The sequence below is a fragment of the Cyprinus carpio genome, chromosome A4, assembly GCF_018340385.1.
Source record: "Cyprinus carpio isolate SPL01 chromosome A4, ASM1834038v1, whole genome shotgun sequence".
Classification (NCBI taxonomy): Eukaryota; Metazoa; Chordata; class Actinopteri; order Cypriniformes; family Cyprinidae; genus Cyprinus; species Cyprinus carpio.
The window spans coordinates 27,071,889-27,085,428 of NC_056575.1; positions in this window are offsets into that span (position 1 = coordinate 27,071,889).

A 13,540-nucleotide genomic window follows, 5' to 3' on the forward strand; every position below is an offset into this window, starting at 1 on the left:
GCTCTACGGCGCCACTTGCTGGAGGCTGCTGCGGATGCGGCGCGGGAGCGGGTGGACGCACTCGGCGACGAGCAGGCTGGGGCGTTGCAACCGGCGGACGGGTGGAGGCAGCAGCTGCCCGCCGGGCAGAAGGTTGGACCGCCTCAGTCTGCTCCCGTGCAGCCAAGAACTGCGGGGCCAGGTTCTCGACCACGGCACCGGAAGAGGCCGGTCTGGGACACAGGCATTAAGGAACTGATCTTTGTCGGCGTCCCTCATTTCAACCAGACTCAGCCAGAGATGGCGCTCCTGGACCACAAGCGTGGACATTGCACGACCCAGAGAATGCACGGTGACCTTCGTCGCTCGGAGCGCAAGGCCAGTGGCGGTTCTGAGTTTTCAGAACTTCTGGATCGTAACCACCCTCGTGCAGGTCCTTCAGTGCCTTGGCCTGGTGCACCTGCAGTAACGCCACAGCGTGTAAGGCAGAAGCAGCTTCCCCACAAGCCATATAGGCACCGCCGGTTAGACCAGACAAATGCCTATAGGCCCGGGAAGGAAGCACCGGGTCTCCCCGCCAGCAGGAGGCAGACTTAGGACACACTTGCATCGCTACCGCCCGCTCCACTGGGGGAATCACCGAATACCCCTTCGCTGCACTGCCATCGAGGGTGGTGAGGGAGGAGGAGCCCACCAGCCAGTTTCTGGGAACCTGGGGCACATAGCCGGGCCGGGAAGAAAGGCACCAGGGTGGGGCGCTGAAAACCAGCGCGCGCCACCTTGAGAAACCAATCATTCTGCCTCGAGGGCTCGAGATGCGGTGGAGATTTCCACTCGAGCCCTACCCTCTCGGCGGCCCGGGAAAGCATAGCTGTCCTCTCCGGATCCAATTCAGGCTCCGCCACCGTCCCAGAGTGCAGCAGCACAGCTGAATCTTCATCTGACAGCTCTCAACCGATGCTGAGATTGACATCTGGTCAGGGGGAGGCCCACTGGATACCACTGGTACGCTCTTTGAAGAGCTGTTGTAAGGGCTGTTGTAATTATTGTCATCATTATTATTGTATTACTTTTCTTATTTTATTTCAAAAATGCATAAAAATGTTTCTGATGAGTAACAGTGTTTCAGTGCATGTTTCCTCTTTTAGACTCTGAACCCTGGCTAACGAGCTTATGCAGTGCTGTCAGAATATATGCAATGCGTTGCGTGCGTGTGTTAGAAAACAACGCTCTACAGTTTATATACTAATTGTTTAGGCCATTTCACAATTTCAATCATCATACAGTAACCAGCAACAATCACCCTTCCTCTTCTCATCGGAGACATGCGCTGCAGTACTAAACCGTCTCTCGCTGTCGGTGCTTGTAATGATTTTTGAGTCTTATTCGAACCGTTTTAAACGCTTCCACACTGCTGACGTGTGCTGCATTGGTGCGCGCCTTTATTTGATTGTGCCGCGTCATTGTTTGGTACAATTTATTCAGTCTTTTTGCTAATTTGGTTAGTTTCGGTTGCCAAAAATTCGGTGCATTCCTACTTGGAACCAAGCTTCTGTGTAAGCTGTGTACTTAGCAATTAAACAAAACAGAATATCAACAATAACTAAGTGGCATCTACTCAGTCAGTTTTGTACAACATTGCACTTCAATATTATACAATCATCGTTGAAATGAGGCTGCTTGTTTTTTGTTTTTTTTTGCTTGCTGGATGTTTTTGTCATTGTTCCCATAGTTCGTTCATGGTATTTTGCCACATATTTGCCTGCAAAATTTTGCTCAGCAATAGTAAATGTGATCACAGCTTGAGGAGGATGTTTTGAGTTTTGAAAATTACATTGTTTCATAGACAGAGACTGTGTCAAGAACAATTTGACTTCTCAGTACATGACCCCACTTCATTCTTTGGGTTGAAAGTGTTTTGTCTTTGGGGCAACATATAAACTATGGAGTGATTTATTATTTTTCTTAACCAATATATATTTTTAACCATTGTGATCTTTCCTAAATGTCAGGATTATGAATGTCTGAATTGTATTTGTTAACAGGAGCAATCGAACCAGGGCAACAAGGACTCGAGTGATCTGGACGAGAACGAAGGCTCAGTCTTTGTTCCTTCAGTGGAGGAGTCCACTGATGATGAGGACCTTCATTCAGAAGAGTCCCAGCTTGAAAAGACCATTCGAAAGACTGTAAAAGACACAATATTTCATTCATCTAAAAAGGTCAAGAAGGCAAAGCAAAAAAAGTCCAAGAAAAATTACAATAAAAACAAGTCAGCGAGATCCTGAAGGCAAACGTACGTGGAACAAAGAAACAGTACTGTGTCTTCTGTGAAAAGGCACAAGCCAAGATCGCTAGACATCTTGAAAGAAGTCATTCCAATGAAACGGAAGTTGCTAAAGGCTTGAGTTTTCCCAAATGTTCAAAGAAGCGAATAATTCTCCTTGAAAAGCTTCAGAACCAGGGTATTTATTATCATAACATAAAAGTCTTGGAAACCGGATGCGGTGAGATCGTTACATGGAGACAGCCAACCTCAGTGAAGACAGTCAAGCGCAAGCATCACGTTACAGATACGGGTGAGCATTTAGTAGATCAGTTACACGTTATTGTAGAATGTCTGTTTATTTATTATCTTATCAACATGCAGTTGTGGCATGTGATTTAACATTTTAAATGCTGTGATCTCCAGACGCTTCAGAGAATGAAGATGAAGAACCCTCTACCTCAGTGAAGACAGTCAATCGCTCTCCTCCAGACAATCAACACATTACCAGAGATGTTCTCAGGTAATGAATGAGGATCACTCTGCTGCTCTTCTGCACAACTTACACAACCTGCTCACAGCTTCCCTGACAAGCTTGATATCTGTCTGTAGACAAGTTTCCATCCAGTTTTTTTATCAACAGAATCAAAACTTGCTGTCTCCATCCAGTTGGTCTTTTACCGCTAAAATGATGTGCATTGTCACAAATTTAGTTTCACAAAAAATCTGCCATTTAGCAAGTTTTGGACATAATTTTAAATATATCACAAATTATATTGTATCTTGTGCACTCCAAATATTTCTAATAATGTATAGAAAAATTTCACCAGTTTAGTGCTTACTATATTTACAAATATGCTACTGTAATATTATTAAAGTAGGAAATATCAGAAGACAGCAGCACAGTGGGGCAGCTCATGAAACCCATGGGTTTGGACATGGGGCAGCTCATTTTGTATCATCACGTATGCAACATTTTAGGGTTCATAAACATGATTGGTCAAGTCAAGGTATTTTTTTTTTTTTTTTGTATTACAATACTTGTTTGTAAATGTTTCTTGTGTTGGGGGATGTGATTTATAGAGTGAGGCTTCTTTATACATTCAGCAGCAGGTTTGTAAGGTTTTAGTTTGAGCTGTGGTTCTGTGTTTCAGGAAAGAAAGCTCCGAGGAGGTCCTGGAGCACTGAAGAGCAGCACGCTGTGAAGAGTACACTCGGAACATGCTTCTTCTTCAGGAAAGTTCCTGGAAAGGCCGAATGTCAATCGTGTCTCGAAGCTAATCCAGTACTGAGCTCAAGATCATGGCTTGATGTTAAATACTTTGTTCATAACACTCTTCAGGCTATGAAAAGGAAACTTGCTTCTGGCAGGAATGCTGTGTAATTGGCTTTCAGGATATCAGTTCAGTATAGACATACTCATTTCTAAGATTTGTTTTTTTCTCAGTTGAGTACTTGATTTACATTTCCCTTTTCAAAATGTAAGCACTTTATTATTTCTCCAACAAAAGAAAACAGTAATCTTTTGTATTTTGTATAAACTCCATGCACTTGTATTTCCTTTTTCAGAAAAAGCAAGCACTTTACATTTTTTGATTTTGTTCAAAATATAGAAGATTTCCATTTTTCCAGAAGTGCATTTCATTTAAATTTCCCTTTTCAGGGTGAGCACTTGCAGTTTACTTATATTTCTTCAGTGGAAGTAAGCACTTAATAAAGACACATTATATATTGATCTCTACTCATTTCTCTCTCTCTCTCTCTCTCTCTCTCTCTCTCTCTCTTTCTCTCTTTTTAGTAAATATATGCACTTAATTTACAGTTTCTTAGTAACACATTTTTCATTTTAAGAATCTGCACAGGGGTCAGTGCACTTTTTCATAGTTTCATAAGTTTCTGTTAAGTCTGAGTTGTTCTTAGTGTCTGTGGTTCTGTGTAGTTTGCTCGTTGTCTGTGTTTATTTGGTTTAGTTTAGTGTGTGCTCTCAGGGACTCAGAGAGTCTTGTGTTAAATACCGTCATGCTCTTATTCAACCACTGAGTGTTGGGACGGGCACCAAATAAATGCCTGCTTTTCTCTTGGAGAATGAAGTGTTGTTCTTGTGTACACAGATCTACACATATTTCTGCCGAATTTTAAATTCTCACAGGAAGTGACGTAATCCTGTAGGAATGAACCTTTTATTATAGGGTAGTCTGTAAGTCTTAAATTAAACCCAAACTTTCTTATTTTCTCTACAGTCCATAGCAGTTTATGTGATGAAAAGATGCTGAAAATTCAGCTTTGATCAAAGCAATAAATTACAAACCCGATTCCAAAAAAGTTGGGACACTGTACAAATTGTGAGTAAAAAACGAATGGAATAATTTAGAAATCTCATAAACTTATATTTTATTCACAACAGAATATAGATAACATATCAAATGTTGAAAGTGAGACATTTTGAAATGTCCTGCCAAATATTAGCTCATTTTGGATTTCATGAGAGCTACACATTCCAAAAAAGTTGGGACAGGTAGCAATAAGTGGCCAGAAAAGTTAAATGTAAATATAAGGAACAGCTGGAGGACCATTTTGCAACTTATTAGGTCAATTGGCAACATGATTGGGTATAAAAAGAGCCTCTCAGAGTGGCAGTGTCTCTCAGAAGTCAAGATGGGCAGAGGATCACCAATTCCCCCAATGCTGCAGCGAAAAATAGTGGAGCAATATCAGAAAGGAGTTTCTCAGAGAAAAATTGCAAAGAGTTTAAAGTTATCATCATCTACAGTGCATAATATCATCCAAAGATTCAGAGAATCTGGAACAATCTCTGTGCGTAAGGGTCAAGGCTGGAAAACCATACTGGATGCCCGTGATCTTCGGGCCTTTAGACGGCACTGCATCACATACAGGAATGCTACTGTAATGAATATCACAACATGGGCTCAGGAATACTTCCAGAAAACATTGTCGGTGAACACAATCCACCGTGCCATTTGACGTTGCCAGCTAAAACTCTATAGGTCAAAAAAGAAGTCATATCTAAACATGATCCAGAAGCGCAGGCGTTTTCTCTGGGCCAAGGCTCATTTAAAATGGACTGTGGCAAAGTGGAAAACTGTTCTGTGGTCAGACAAATCAAAATTGAAAGTTCTTTTTGGAAAACTGGGATGCCATGTCATCCGGACTAAAGAGGACAAGGACAACCCAAGTTGTTATCAGCGCTCAGTTCAGAAGCCTGCATCTCTGATGGTATGGGGTTGCATGAGTGCGTGTGGCATGGGCAGCTTACACATCTGGAAAGGCACCATCAATGCTGAAAGGTATATCCAAGTTCTAGAACAGTTCCCATCCAGACATTGTCTCTTTCAGGGAAAAAGAAAGTGCTTTGGTTAAAAAAGAAGTGCTCTCTAACAGCAGAACAGAAAGAGATATTTTTTTTTTATCTGACATGATTAACATTTTTCAAATAAATTGTCTTAAAAGATGTCTTGCCAATCCAAGATCCATTTGGTACTTTATCCCCACCCAAATATTTGAAAAATATTTATTTTATTTTAAACTGCTGATGAAATTTGGACAAGGTAATATGTAGCTTAGAAGGTAAATAGTTGCAGTGTCTCCTTGCTTGGAAACGGTGTTATGTTCATCTTTTTTCACCTCATAAAACACTGTTATTGAATAACAGTGATATCGCTGTCAGAAATAAATCTTTATTTTTCACCAGATGGTTACAAATAATATTAACAGTATCTTCTCCTTATTTGATGACTCAGGTAACCTTTTAACTTATGAGAAATTTATGACTTACCACAATTTACTGATTCCTCCAACAGAGTTTAATACAGTGGTTAAAGCAATCTCACCTGGGTTAATTCATCTCGTTAAAAGCCACTCCCTATATAATCCAAGGAGAACAGTCACAATACAGTCTACTTTGTTCTTGGGTGGAATTTATTTTTTAGACAGGAAATGTACCAATTAACATGTACACCAAATCTTTCAATTCAAGAAAAAAAATTCTCCAAGAGGAAAGCTCTATTGGAGATCTCTGGTAGAAGATATAGATTGGAAAAAGGCCTGACTTTTACCTGGAAAATACTGTATTTCCAATAACGCTAAAGAAATACATTTCAAAATTTTACATAAAATATATCCTGTAAACTCTAATATTTCTAAATATCTGGACATTGACAGCTCATGTGCTTTTTGTAAGCAATCAGAAGAGACATTTGCACATCTGTTTTATGATTGCCCTATATCCAAGCTATTTTGGTCCGATCCTATATATTAGATTCTGCCAATGTTACTTATTCTTTCAGTCTAAAAGACATTATTTTTTATACTATTGTTGATAAATAATGGCAAATTCTTTATTCATAAACAAAAGTTTGCAAATAATATTGCATCCTATCCCCATTTTAAAGCTGAATTAATATCTCTTCTTAAATCTTTTAGTTATATAAATAACAAAAAAATCCCTAAGATTTATAAAATATTATAACATAAAATATTATGAAGAATGCTTAAAGAAAATACATGTATTTAAAGGATTTTCCTGTATATTAATGTTTGCATGTTATTGTATAAATAATGGTAGTGTATGCATTCTTGTCATCTTTTGTTTTTCATTGTTTTTGTATAGTCCTTGTTTTTTTTTTTCTCTCTGTCTCTGTTTTATTATATGTATTTGTATGTAATTCCTTGACAATTTTCTTATGTTATTATGCATTAATAAAAAATAAAAATAAAAAAAAGAATAAAAAAAATGAAATACTTTTCATAAATATTTTTTTGGCTGCATCGCATTTTTTGATCTGCACATCTGAGACATATTATAGTGTCGTTTGGCCATGCATGCTCACAGACATGACAAAATTGTCTCATTTTGAAGAAAACAACCTAAAGTAAGAGCTGAAATAGCATTTTAGGCTAGTATGCTAGCACAGATGTAGTTATCAAAGCAGGAATGTGATGCATTTGACCTTATTAGCTGCTGAAGTTTCATTGGCTGCTTGTGAATGACCCAGATATGGTATTTGTTTGCATTGTTTACTTTCTTATTTCATTATATTATCTTTAAATGATCTTTTAATTATTCTTATATTCCTCTATTTTGAATATTTGTTTTATTATTGTTTTTTTTTTTTTTTTGTTTTCATTCATTGAATGTGAAAGGTGGAAGCAAAGGACTTTTATTTTAACATAGTAGTCATTTGCTTTGGCAGATATTTCATAAACATGATTGAAGCATTCAGAAATTAAGCAAATCTCAAAATGCATGTAGCTAATTTGTTTTAAAAGCTTTACAAAGTTCATGGTTAATAAAGATTTTTGCAAGCGAGGTTTTGGCTACTGGTTTAAGTGGAGATCAAGGTAAAAGCATTGTTTCACATCATTTGTAAATTTTTGTAGTTATTAGGGCTGCCCTTCGCTAAGGATTTTTCTGGTCGACTAGTAGTCGTTCATTTGAAGCATTAGTCGACTAATTGCATGTTTATTATTAAACTATTTAAATCATTATATTGAGCCTTTACCGTATTTTCCGCACTATAAGGCGCACCGGATTATAAGGCGCACCTTCAATGAATGGCCTATTTTAGAACTGTTTTCATATATAGGGCGCACCGGATTATAAAGCGCATAGAATAGAAGATACTGCAGTCAAACGTTTGACTGGGTTTGCGTTATGCATCCACTAGATGGAGCTGTGCTAAAGGGAATGTCAACATTTTGACAGAGCGCCTTGATCCATGTCGTTTTTTTTGAGAAAATTAAAGGCTTTTAAGTGCGCCTTATAGTGCAGAAAATACGGTAATTGCCTACATAGCCTAAGTACATGCATAAAGCTTGCCACAATGCACCAGCAGAAGTAATGATTATGAATGTGTCAGTGAAAAACGGTAAGGAGACTGCATTAACATTTTAATAATTTGGTAAACTAGTGCTTTCTTTTTTTTTTCAGCTTCAGAGATGAAGTCAGCGACACTGACTCATCATCAAAAACAGTAATGATGTGCCTGTATGCATGTTTCATACGGATTACATAATGAAAGTAGACATTTCACTCTATATAGATGTATTTTTAATGTCTGTAAGGCCACGATATACACAGTTTCGCGCTCAAGTTCACAGACAGAGACGGCAAAAAGCGCATCTTGTTTGTTTTCATTATTTACAAAAGTGTTGTATTGTCAGTGCACACAAATAAACGTAAAGTATTTACAGATTTGAAAGATGTATTACTTGTATCTGTATGACCAAATATTAGGAGTATTTTAAGTGCAAGTGAGCGCACCGGCACCTCCATCTGTCCTGCAGTGAGCTGCTGTTCAGCTTCCACACAGACACTTGAACAGTATTTCTCTAGACATGAGAGAGATATCTATAGAAAGCCTGACATGTCTACTTTTAAACTAAACAAGTGCCTCTGAAAACAAATATTCTGTGATAAAGTAATCCATATGAAAACAACGCGATGTCCGTTTTTCACGTCTCCCTTCATTATCTTCTAATGCGACCACTGCCCCCGCGCCGAGCGCGCTTTTGAGATTCAAATGTTTCACTGAAGCGCGCGGCTTTTGAATACGCCCACACAACAGAAGACAACGCAGCGAGACTGTTCTTCAAGTTTTTATTATTTTACAGTTTGCTTCGCGATGAGAGGAATAAGACATAATTCACCCCAAAAAGATGTGATGTGGTTGAGGATTTGAGATTTGGATTTCCTCAGAAAAAAGAATGAAGCACTTTATCCAGCAGAGTTCATAAACATGAGTAAGTCTCTTTTTATTTATTTATATACTTGTACTAGTTTTCACATAACGTGTAAACATTTTACTAGTTAGACTTTTTTCCAAAGACTTTTTCCAAACTATAATTCCTGACTAAATGTATAATCAAGTGAAATATTATGAAGTTTCAATAACAATATACGCCACTATACCATTCAAAAGCTTGATGTAAATAATAGAAATGTAACAATAAATGTAACTGTAACAAATGTAACAATCATTGCTGTTCTTTCAATTTATCCCCCCTAAAAACCTAAAAAAAAATATTCTCAGCTCTTTTCAACATTAATAATAATAATAATAATAATGATAATAATAATAATAATAATAATTTTTCAACATTAATTAACAATAAAATGTTTTTTTGTAGAAATAAGATTGTTAAAAGGATTTCTGAAGGATTGTGTGACTGGAGTAATGATGCAAAAAATTCAGTTTGAAAGTCAGCTTTGATTTTTCCTAATAAACTGTTTAACTGCACTCACAAGTGAATATTAAATTATGTTGTGGGATAATTAAATATATTCTAAATAAACTACAAACATAAAATTATATAGATTTATTTTGTCCTCACATTCTTTCTTAAAACTCATCCCTCTCAGTCACACAGCTGACTGAATGGCTCATTATGCAGCTCATTATGCAGGCCTTTGTCTTCTCAGGTGTGAATTCATGATAGTTGACGCCTACTCGCATATGACTTTTTTACCAACAAAAAGTGTCTTAGAAAATTTAAATCAATATATTGTTTTCTGTAAGTGAGTAAACAAGATGATTTTCACATCATTTAGAAAAAAAAAATTCTAGGCTACAAGCTCCAGTTCTCAAAATTCCTGGGAACCAATGTTCTGTATGTGTTTTTATTGCCTTTTTTCAAGTGATTTAACATTTTTAGTTTTTCACTAACCACGCATAACATTTTTTTTCTCAAAAACACAATCATGTACATACATGCTGCTCACATATTATTATAGCCTAGTTTGTGCTGATTACAGTGAGATTAGACTTTAGCCATTTAGATATTTATAAGAAACTGAAAAAAGCACAAATGTCAGGGCATGACAAAACTTCTCCAGGCCCCAAAAATACCCTTAGACTCCAGAGGGTTAACATCAGATTGAGCAGCCATGTAAAGTTGCTAATACTTACAAATTTGAGATGATAAGCCATATTTGAGGTCGATGAATGATGGATTGATGTCCTGCTGATGTACTGTATTACCAAAGACTAGTCTTTAACAATCTGTTAGTCACGGACTGCGTGACTTCGTCTGTGGATTTTTTTTTTCTGCGACTAATAAAATTTTGGTCAACCAAGCTTCTTCTGGTCAAGTAACGTTTAGTTGACTATTAGGGGGCAGCCCTAGAAGTTATATAACAAAACATGGTTATTTTGTTTCGGACACCATTTTGATAACTATACGTATGGTGAATTGTGTGGTGTTCATTTATTTTCTTTTCTTGCTTCATATTGTATTTTGTAACCAGACTTTTGAATATTTATTTCCACCATCGTCTTCACTATGTAAGCAGGGTCTTTCATGTTGTCTGTGCCCTGCATTCTGTGAGACACAGACGCCATGTAAGAGAGATCTCTCTTCTTGATTGCAAATAGCAAAAATGCATCAGAGATGAATGTCTTGACATTACCAGGCTTCGAAATTGAGGGGAGATGCAAAAAAAATAACAAAAAGCATCCCCTTGGTAAAACCACCACACCCCCTTATTGTGCCCTTTGGATTAATAATGTGTATTATGTAAAACTTATCATGCAGATGAAATGTTAAAATTCAATACTTATAATAATTCACAAACTAAATAGCACCGATTGGCCAATCAGAATGCGGTACTGTAACAAGCTGTTCACAAGCGGAAGCAAGTTTTTGTCATTTTTCGTGCAAAATGGTTCAAGCGCAACATTTGAAGTTCTTTAAAAAGAAGACAACAGAAAAGGTATGATTTTCCTTGATTATAATTTAAAGACATTTCCTGACATTGTTATTGTGCTGTATGTGTGACTGTGAGGGATTGAGAGACGATAGTAGAGCTGACATTATTGAGTCACCGACTTTGCAAAAACCAACAAAAAAACACTTGAGAGTCCAAAAGCATCCACTGTGCGATGAAGCCTGTTAGAATACAGTTATAATGCCCTTATAATTTAAGCAATGAAAGAAAAAAAAAACACATGTATGAGTTTTTACATTCATTGCACAAGCAAGTACTTTTCTGAATATCAGCACATGTACGCGAGCGCAAATGTGCTATTAATTTTATACAACAGTGCTTAGCAACATGGTGTTTCGTTCCTTGAATGAATCAGATTTTGAACGAATCGAGTGAGCCAGATTCAACAGTCCATTCAGATGGACTCACTTGTTTTGTTTCTAATTGAATCAGCCGTTTTGAACGAATCGTTTGATTTGAATGATTCAATAAATCATTTATAAAAACATGGATTTTCTGCCACCTACTGGCGGTTTTATTGTCACAATTATTTATCCATGACAGTCCTAAACTAGACTAGGTGCCAGCACTACCAGCACAAAAACACATTTAGCAAAATATTGACCAAAAATTCCTCCATTTCAGGCACCAGAAGGGAAAAAAACCTTATAAATAATACCTTTTTTACACAAATTACGTAATCATTATGTAAAATTAGTTTCTGTATGTGTGTGGTGTAAAACAATCACAACCCCATAGTTAACTTAAATCCAAATGCTATATCTTGGAAATCAGTCATTTAGTTTTTAATGTAGGTTGAGAAAAGCACAGATAGACATCGTCACTCAGCAGGACTCACAAACACACACACAGTGATCTGTCTATATGAAGATTTATTAAACACATTTATTCTGATTTATTTTAGTGACAGTAGTTCAGCTGCAGTATTAATGTCATGAAGAGATTCTATAACATCTCACTGTCACTGATTTATCATGCAGCTCAAAGCATTATGGGTCTCTTGTCAGTCTCTTCTGATTCATCAACACAGTTTCACTGATGATCCATAATGATAAACCCAGAACCCAGGATAGAGCGGCTGAGTGAATGTGGTCTGGACTGTGTGGATGAGGCTCATTGTGTTTCTGGAGACGCTGTAGAAGGACAGAGTTCCTGCACTGTGATCCACAAACACTCCTATTCTCCTGACATCATCTTCATCATCATACACTCCTATTCTCCTGCTGATGGGCTTCACAGGGAGAACAGTCTGTATGTTATTGTGTCTGAATGCGTAATAGAAGGAAGAGCAGATCAAACTCCAGGACTGATCATTAGATCCAAACCAACATTCATAACTTTCTCCCTTCCTGCTGATGCTCTTATATGACACTGATATAGACACATAATCTCCACTCCACTCAATCTCCCAGTAACTGCGTCCACACACACTCTCTCTACACAACCCCTGACACCAATAATTAAATCTGTCTGGATGATCAGGATACAACTGATCTGTAGAAGTGTAAATAATCACTCTGTTGCTCTCAGACAGATGAAGATACGTATTCACTGTGTTCTGATCCAGAGTGAAGTGATGGAAATCTGATGGAGAGAAAACACATCTGAATCAGGAATTATGAATCTGTTTGATCTGTTCATGTAGCTGAACTCTTCATGTTCAGTGTATCATCAGTGTCTCAGTACAGCAGATATTCTGTGAAAATCATCATTTACATGATTATTTACAAAACTCCTCTATCATGTTTTATTTTACTGTCTGCAGGAAGTACATAAACACACATTTTGATGGATAATAAAATTCTTCAGAAGTGTCACCAAGAAGGTGGTTTAAGAAGTTAACTTTAATTTTTTAATTAATTTAACATAGTTCCTGTCCTTTCTTTGGAAGAATGTGCTTATGTTGCAATAAAGCAGTGGTTCCCAATCGTGATCCTGGAGAACCCCCAACACTGCACACTTTTGGTGTCTCTCTTATCTAACACTTTTGAAGTCCTGGAGTCTTCACTAATGAGCTGATGAGTTGAATCAGGTGTGTTTAAATAGGGAGACATCTAAAATGTGCAGTGTTGGGGTTCTCCAGGACCAGGATTGGGAACCACTGATCTAGACGAGCTTCACCTGTGCTGAACTGATTGATTATCTGAACGTGCTCCACCCAAACCTTGTTAATAAAACATCAAATAGGGATTAGTGAACGATTTTAGGTGGGGATGTGTGTTACTGTCATCATTAAAACAACACTTCTGTTCTATCTATTAGCAAGATTGTTGCATCGGAATGATGTAAGCATGCTCAGAAATGGAAAGCTAAAGTGCAATGTGAGTGTAGGCTACACTTGCTCGGTACTACTGTTGTAATTATTCCCTGAGTTGGTGTTAATGACACTGTGTTGGACCTATGTACACCCTGCAGACAGTGATAGTGTGTAGATCCTAGAGACCTGACACTCACCTGTGTATTGGGGTAGTGATAGTAGCTTCTTGACGGGAAGCCATCACCATACTCTGGGAGAGGAATTACCTCAAATATTGAATTGTGTATTCAGTGTT